Source organism: Erpetoichthys calabaricus, chromosome 7 (assembly GCF_900747795.2).
Source record: "Erpetoichthys calabaricus chromosome 7, fErpCal1.3, whole genome shotgun sequence".
NCBI classification, from domain to species: Eukaryota; Metazoa; Chordata; class Cladistia; order Polypteriformes; family Polypteridae; genus Erpetoichthys; species Erpetoichthys calabaricus.
The window spans coordinates 105,619,754-105,627,168 of NC_041400.2; the positions used below are offsets into that span (position 1 = coordinate 105,619,754).

Genomic DNA, 7,415 nt, shown 5'->3' on the forward strand with positions numbered 1-7,415 from the left:
TAGCTGCACTAGAGGCTTGGCAGAGCATCACCAGAGAGGATCCTTAGCACCTGGTGATATCTATGAATCGCAGACTTCAAGCACAAATTGCATTCAAGGGATATGTGACAAGTACTAAACATGAATGCTTTTATAAAACCTGCCATTGCTATGTTTCAAACATTACAGTGTCCAGAAATGGGGGGACGGTGTATAAAAAAAGCTGTCATTTCTACATGGTGCGACCGAAATGTATGCCAATACCCTTAAATACCCCTTACTTACCTGGCAGGGGAGATACCATGATCACTAAGGTGGTTCTCCCAGGGCGAGGCTCATCCATTGCATTCCGAGTGTGCTGACCCCTGCGATTTCCCCAAATGCGGGAAACTTGACTACATAATTTGTGTTTGGGACTGCGTTTGCACTCTCCCCTGATTTTCTTTTTGTGAATTTCCCCTTGGGATTAATAAAGTATCTATCTATCTATCTATCTATCTATCTATCTATCTATCTATCTATCTATCTATCTATCTATCTATCTATCTATCTATCTATCTATCTATCTATCTTAAATTAAAGTCTGCAAAGTGCTCTTTAATTATGTCTGAATTGTTTGCTTTGTGATTTTAAACTGTGGAGCAGTGGGGTAAATCAAGAAAAAATGAGTTTTTGTCCCAAATATTATAGAGGGCATTGTATATGTTTTATGTTGCCTTTTAAATGCCTTTAATTGATTATTTTTTTATTTATGTTAATTTTTCTTTGGAGAAACTTAAACTAAGCAAAGCTTTATGTTAAATGTTGACTTCAGGACGTGTACTTCTTTTTTCCAAACAAAGCTCTGTTATTATAAACTTCTTTCAAAAATAACTGAATGATATAAGACAGAAATGAGCAGAAGTAGAAAACAACAGCCTTTACTTCAGAGGTTACTATTTTACTCTCAAAAATAACCACTGCCTTCAACAGTACTTTCTTATAATCCCGCTGCCAGTAAGGAATGGACCTTGTTTCAAATTTGAACAAACCATAAATCTGCACGCCTACACTTCATGATTTCATCTGTGCTTGTGGGTAAGCGCTGAATCACATTCACTGTCTTTGAGTAAGCTTTAAAATGTGTCAGAAATGTTCAAAGTTTGCTTTCAAGCTACTTGATTCCTTCTCAGTCTCTTGCCAGTGTACTTAGCACTGAATGATTAAAAGCTGTGTGTTCTGTTAAAGCTGTTATAGTGTTTAAACAAGGAAGTCTGTGTTTTCTTAAGAGAAAGGGGAAATGGTTAACTTGATAGATTAAACCAAAGAAGGGAGGTCTGCAGCATTACACTGATGACCAAATTTACCACTTGGCAGGTTCCCTGAGTTACTCTAAACAAAACATACTTATGCGTTGGTGCCCTAGCTCTGTTTGACACCTGACGGAGGAATGTGTTTAAGAGTAACTAAAGCATTTAATGGTCCCTCCTACTGTGAGAAGGGAGGTATGAAATTTCTCAGTCTGTGGTTTATGATCAAATTATGTCAATGACTGTGGGTGTGCAGTACAAAAATATGATGAATACTGAGGAAAGCTTTAGAAAAAGTGAAACTTTATAAGTAAGCACTAGTCTCAAAAAGCAAAAAAAAATCACAATAACCATATTAACAACTATTAGAGTACAAGAATAAAAAATGTAGAAAGAAAGAGAATAGATGACATAATAATTAGATAAACTTCCATCTTATCCCACAATCTGACATAAAAAATGTGCAAAGATAAAGCACTAATATCCCCACCGCACACACTACCAGTCCTGTATAAAATAAATCATAGAGCTGGAAGTGCTAACGGTTGGGTAGCAAGCAAGCAAATTGATAGATAATAAAATAGGAAAAGAAAAGTCACCCCAGGGACAGAAATGGACTAACGAGAGAAAAGAACAGAAAAAAACAATTTACCTGTATAAAAAGAAAGATGACATATTATCTTACGTTAACTTAGCAATTATGGTTGTGATCATGTTAACAGTCTTATCCCAGAAGGCAATAGCTTTATCTGTGGCTTTGTTAATTTGTGCTATGGAGGATTCTGAATGGAAAAGGCCTGCAGAAGAAGGTCAGATAGTTCCAGAGATCTCCAACTGCCATCAAAATTAGATTTGGCAGCAGAACCACCTAAAGCAAAAACCTTATGTTGATAAGAGGACGGTGTGGGTATATCTAAAAGGTAAAAAATATGAAGAAGAAGAGGAAAAATAAGAGTGGAATGAGAAGAGGAATGATAAATATCAAGTGCTGAAGACAGACAGTTTCACACAGCAAACCAGAAAGAAAAGAGTGAGGGAGGACAAGATCAAAAAATACGTAAGAAAATTCCAAGGTCTTTAAGAGAGCAAGTGCAACTACAGTGGTCAGTGACAATTTCTATGACATATCACCCTTAACGAGCTGAATGTAACCTATGAACCAATTGGAATGAAATGACTGTTGATTGGAATTTTTAAAACAGTGCCCTAAGGAAAGGAAGGATGAAAAGAGAAGACGTCACAACTCTGGGTGTTAAGAAAGGAAGAGGTTGTAGGAAAATTGCCACAAAAACATACAGAGCAGAAACAAGTTTAGGCAAGAAGGCAAGTCAAGTGAGAAATTCTTTCTAACAGTACAAAAATGTACATAAAACAAAAGAAAAAGTAGGAAAATCATAATCTTCACAAAGATTATGAAATTTCACAAAGTTTCAGCTCGTCAAAAACATTACCAAATATTTTGATACCTGTTGAGGACATGAAGGTAAAAACACCAATGTCCAACCCCGACTAGCCAAATATGAATTGTGTATGACAGGATTGGAAATAATATGTGTTTTTCTTGATTTATTTGGACGTTAGCTAAGGGGATTTCTGTTAATCTATAAGGAGTAGCTGCTGTGTGGCCCATAAGGCACAGCTGTGGCTTCTTTAAGGTTGAGTGGAAAGAATGGCAATGCCCTGCTTCTGGTGGAACAAATAATTAATGCCAAATGAACATTGTATCATGCTTGGAAAAGTGAGTTTTAACTTGAAATTGAACTGCTTAGAAGCAAAAACAAGGAAAGATATTATGTTAATTGTCATTGTTGATTTAAAAGACAGAGGGCAGATTTTATCCAGTTAATTGTATAGCTAGATATTTATTGAAATAAAGAAAATAGGTTCAAAATATTTGAAAAGTATGCTTAGGCATTACCCAGAAAGTGTATGTGAAATGTGGCAATAGTAATTTCTGATTTTTATGGGAGAAAAACAGTTAGAGCTTTGCATGGTTTCAAAGAAAGAGTGAACATAAATGGACACCAGATGAATTTGGAAAGTGTGCAAAATGTTGCATTTTGTCAAAATGGAATAAATAAGCGGTATGTTTTAAACTTATTATTATGTCCTAATCTAAATCTCACATAGTCAAGCATTTTCCAGAGTTAGGACCAATTTAAGCAGTGAAATGTCTTTTCAGCATCTAGAGATAAGAGAGCAAAAGGAGTGGAAAAGAAAAGAATAGCATTAATGGAATGGAAAAAAGCAATGGACATTATCATAAGACAAATGAAATTTAATAAAATTGGTCGGGTCAGGATGAATTAACTTACGCATCACAGTTTGCGATCTATCAGTGAGCATTTTAGTAGTCTGGTATTTGAATTTATCAGTGGCAATGATTTTTAACTTGAGTATCTTTATCTTGTTTTAGTAAAAGTGATACACTTGCCACATTTATATTGATGCTAAATTGGGAATTAGAAATACTTGTGGCAAATTAAAGTATTTGCAATAAATGAGGGTATAGTACATCCCAGAATGCAGAATTTATGAGGAAGACCATCCTTACCTGGCAATTTTATGGTGTTTACATCCCACTAAAGCGTGTTTAAGTTCAGACTGTATTAATAGAATATTCAGGCTAGCAACCACTTCAGCAGACAATTTCAGGATGTTTAGCCCTAACAGAAACTTGTCTACAAGTATATGGCAAGGATCAAGATTTAATTGTTTGGAAAACAAACTCACAAAATTAATTATTATGTATTAATTATTTTTGTTATTATTAGTTAAATTGACAGACTTCAGTTTCAAAGTAGGAATGGGAGCAAAGGGTTCTTTATTTTAAAGTCTCAGTGATAAAAGCCTACTTGAAGCTGCTTCAGACAAATTGTAAATTCAGCATGGCACATTAAAAGAGAATTAAGATCTGATCTCACTGCAGTAATTTGCACTTCATAGCCATGATCAAACATTGTAGGTCTGGCATGCTGTTTCCTAGTTTGAAAATCTGTAAATTCTTTATTTCTACAATGGGCTAAGTAAGATACAAATACTTTCATCAGTCAATAGGGAATTTAGCTGGCAGTGTTGAGCTATTGTATGTGTACCTCTGATCAAACGTTTTGCTGCTTCCTGGTGAGTAACGTCTGGGTTTATAGGCTTCTGTTTCAAGTGAGGTAAGTGTCAGGTTTGGGTTTGTATTAGGGATTTGTATTTGTGCATTGCAAATACTTATATGTGCCTAGTTACTATTATCGTTATTAAGTTGATTTTACTGTTTATCATTCTGCTTGAAGTATACTGATTGACCAACATTTTTGTTCGTTTGCCTGCTTACAACATCACACAGCTCCACACCTCACTGCCTCAGAAGGCTGGCAATCTGCTTGACCTTGTTCGCTCACGTAACTACACTCCCACAAATGCAACTTTCACTCCCCTACACACGTCTTACCACTTAATTATTCAGTTCTCTTGGCCGCTTCCCTCTTCTCACTGTTCTCCTCCCCCCACTGTATCATTCCGCTGTCACTTCCATTCCCCCTCTCCTACCCATCTCTCTTCCATAATCACCTCTGCTGTCCCGACTTCTCCTCTCTTGACACCAATACTGCCACAGACACCCTATGCTTGACTCTGTCCTCCTGTGTTGACAAAGCTATTATCCTCTCTTCCAGGCCTGCATGCAAAAAACCTTCCTATCTCTGGCTTTCTGTAGTACTCCGCAAACAACGGACTGAGATCAAGACAGTCAAAAGGAAATGGAGGAAGTCAAAGTACCAGTCCCTACTTGCATCCTTTTCTTCTGCCACCATCAACACTAAGGTAAGATTCTATCAGACCAGATTTAAAAGCACCACTGAGAAGCGCTCTCTATTTTCTGTTTTCATTTCCTTTCTCAACCCCCCCACCCCCCACCCCCAACAACCTTGTCTACTGATGACTTTGCCACCTTTATTCAGGATTGAGTGGCTGCTATCAGCAGTCAGTTCTCTCCCTCACTGCCACCCATTACGCCTCCTCCCATGCATCACCCAACATTCTCCACATTGTCTCCACTGATATTTCCGAACTCTTCAATCATTCAACTGCCTGTCCACTCAACCCTATCTCCTCACATCTCCTTCTGGTCATCTTCCACTCAGTCATTTCTGCAATTACCCACATCATTAACACCTATGGAATCTTTAGTTTATATATAATCTTTTAACAATCTATTGCAAGTATATACTTAATTGATTTCGTAACAATGAATTATTAAAACATAAGGAAAAGGACTGAAGGTAGCTAAAGGGCTAACTAAATGTTGTTTTAAGCTTAGGCACATGAGGCTTTTGCCTCATAGGGGATCCACCAACATAATTACTAAGGTTAAAATGAAGTGCATGAGTAATGAACACACCCTTAAAGTGAGCGCAAACTAGATGGAAAGCCTAAACATCCCTATTATGAAGCGGTGATAAGATCCATGGGAAAACCCATTGTAGGACACCCCTATTAACGAAGCAATGTTTGGAAAAGTGGAAGAATCGACATATATACAAAATTAGTGGTGGCTGTAGTTGATTAAGATGATACAATTCTGTATATTAAGAGTTAGATGACATCATGTATTAGATGAGATAATTGTACTCAAAAAAACGTACACTCGATACATCCCAAGTTAACATTTGCAGGCCTGTCTCTTTTTGTTCCTTTATTTCCAAAACACTTGATTGTGCTGCTTCTAACCAGTCTCTTCCTTCATTTTACAGAATGCATTGTTTGAAACAAACCAGTCCGGCTTCAAGAGGGACCGCTCGACTGAGCTCTACTGATTGTGGTCAACCAGCTACAATTGGCTAGAGCTACGAATATGTCATCGGTTCTGAGCCTACTAGGTTTCTCCTCTGCCTTCAATACAGTCAACCATGACATCCTTCAAGGCATCTTCTTTGACCTTGGCATTACTGGGACTGCTCTCAGATGGTTTGAGTTCTGCATCTCAGGCAGATCGTAGAGTGTGTCCTGGCAAGGTGAGTTGTCAAGGGCGCACCCGACATGCACAGATGTACCCCAAGGATCAGTGCTGGGTTTCTCTCTGTACACCAACTCACTGGGCTTCATCATCCAAACCCATGGGTTCTCTTATGAGTGTTATGCTGATGATACACATCTGTACCTGTTGTTCCCTCCTGAGGACAACACAATATCAGCTAGAGTCTCTGCATGTCTTATTGATATCTCAACTTGGATGATGGACCTACAGCTCAAACTGGCAAAAATCGAGTTTCTTCTGATCTCGGCCAACCAGTCTGTTCAACTCCCCATTCTTGTATAGCTTGGCTCACACCTGCCAAGTCAATATGCAGCCTTTGGGTGGTGATTGATGAGCAGCTATCTTTTTCTGACCACATTTCTACTGTTTCTTGTTCACACAGATTCTTGCTGTACAACATCTGCAGGATCAGACCTTATCTGATGGATTATACAGCACAACTTCTGATCCAGGCTTTGGTCTTGTTGTGTCTGGACTACTGCAACTCAATTCTAGCAGGAGTACCCACATGTGCTATCAAGCTGCTGTCCAAAATGCAGTGACCCGTCTTGTATTTAACCAGCCAAGATGAGCTCATGTCACTCCTCTCTTCAGGTCGTTACATTGGCTCCCTATATCAGCAAACTTTAAGTTCAAATCCCTGATACTTGCCTACAAAGTAGTCAGTGGGTCAGCACCTGTGTAAGTGGAGACACTGGTGAGGTGCTATGCTTCTTCTCGGTCACTCAGGTCTGCCAGTGAACAGTGATACCGCCTCTGCGTGGTACCAAGTCTCAATCCAGAATCTTTTCCTGTGTAGTTCCTAGTTGTTGGAACAAGATGCCCACCTTCATCTGAAATGCTGATTCCCTCATTATATTTAAGAAGCAATTGAAAACCCATCTGTGCTGTGAATATCTGTTTGTTTTGGAAAAAAAAAAAACTTTGCTCTGTGGTCTCTCATATTGATGGTTGATTTGTTGTTGAATTAATTGTTAATCTATGATTGTAAATGTATTAGTTATTACATCTTTTCACTTGTGGCAAACAAAAGTTGATTGTTACCTGTCCTACTACACTTGCTGAACAAACAGGCCCTAGCCTAATGTTACTTGATTATATTATCCTCTTTTGTAAGTCAC

General features: G+C 38.1%; 1 non-coding gene across 1 annotated transcript; it reads left to right on the top strand.

Annotated features, from left to right (window-relative positions):
* Positions 1-256: 256 nt before the first annotated feature.
* LOC114655196 (U1 spliceosomal RNA) lies at positions 257-416 on the top strand. Its single transcript, XR_003716859.2, has one exon. It is a non-coding gene; the product is annotated as a U1 spliceosomal RNA (small nuclear RNA).
* Positions 417-7,415: the final 6,999 nt, after the last annotated feature.